General features: G+C 36.9%; 1 protein-coding gene across 3 annotated transcripts in view; it reads right to left on the bottom strand.

Annotated features, from left to right (window-relative positions):
- RNF113A (ring finger protein 113A) overlaps positions 1-1,310 on the bottom strand; it is a 22,254-nt gene that overhangs the window by 16,589 nt on the left and 4,355 nt on the right. The window lies entirely within an intron of this gene.

The following is a 1,310-nucleotide window of genomic DNA, read 5'->3' as shown; positions in this document are numbered from 1 at the left end:
TCCCTTTTTGGAAATCTGATAATTTAATAAATCACTTCCCTATTATTGAGTGTCTAAATGGTTTCCAAATTTGCTATTTTAAATGCCACTTTGAAAAATATGTATTTAGGAATATATCCTAAGAAACCCAAATCAGAAAGAATGCATGCACCCCTATGTTCATAGCAGCACAATTCACCATAGCTAAGATCTGGAAACAGCCCAAATGCCCACCAGTAGATGATGGGATAAAAAAGCTGTGGCACATTTACACCATGGAATATTATGCAGCTATAAAAAAGAAGGATCTCTTACCCTTTGAGACAGCATGGAGGGACCTAGAGATAATTATTCAAGGGCCCTTCTTTTGTTTCTATAGTTTCCTGAGCCTACACAGTCCAGTAGGCTCACTTCTACTATCTTTGTAACTTTCTACATAAATGTCCTCTTATAATCTGAAAAAAAAGACCAACTTTTGATATGTGCTTTTAATTCCATCCCTTGTCAGTTCTAGCGACCTCCTAGAACTTAGTCATCAGCAGCATTCTTTCCCTTTCTTCTTGTTTTCTCCTGGACTCTCTCTCTGATTATATAACATATAACAATTCAATGTACACCTTTTTATTTTTCCTGCCAGAAACATAACTTTACTATTTAAACATAGTGAAAAATCTAAAAAAATTTCAAGCAAGATAGAAAAGTCCAAAGTTAAGAGTAACCAATTCCCTAGACCAGTGATGGCGAACCTATGACACGCGTGTCACAGGTGACACGCGAACTCATTATTTTGGTTGATTTTTCTTTGTTAAATGGCATTTAAATAAATAAAATATATAGAAAAAATATAAGTCTTTGTTTTACTACGGTTGCAAATATCAAAAAATCTCTCTATGTGACACGGCACCAGAGTTAAGTAGGGTTCTTCAAAATGCTGACACGCCGAGCTCAAAAGGTTCGCCATCACTGCCCTAGACTCTCACCATCAAAATTAAGCAATGTTCCCATTTGATGACTATTACTTTATACATTTTTTAATCACTGTATATCTTTTCCTATAAAGCTTTATTCTACTCTTTTTTATATTTTATTGATTTTTTACAGAGAGGAAGGGAGAGAGATAGTTAGAAACATCGATGAGAGAGAAACATTGATCAGCTGCCTCCTGCACATCTCCCACTGGGGATGTGCCCGCAACCCAGGTACATGCCCTTGACCGGAATCGAACCTGGGACCTTTCAGTCTGCAAGCTGACGCTCTATCCACTGAGCCAAACTGGTTTCGGCAGGGCTGTGTTTTTTTCTTCTAGTATGCTTTGGAATTTTTTGAATGGA

The sequence above is a fragment of the Myotis davidii genome, unplaced genomic scaffold (assembly GCF_000327345.1).
Source record: "Myotis davidii unplaced genomic scaffold, ASM32734v1 scaffold1015, whole genome shotgun sequence".
NCBI classification, from domain to species: domain Eukaryota; kingdom Metazoa; phylum Chordata; class Mammalia; order Chiroptera; family Vespertilionidae; genus Myotis; species Myotis davidii.
The sequence above is the reverse complement of the archived record's forward strand: the minus strand, read 5'-3'. Positions and strand labels throughout refer to the sequence as shown.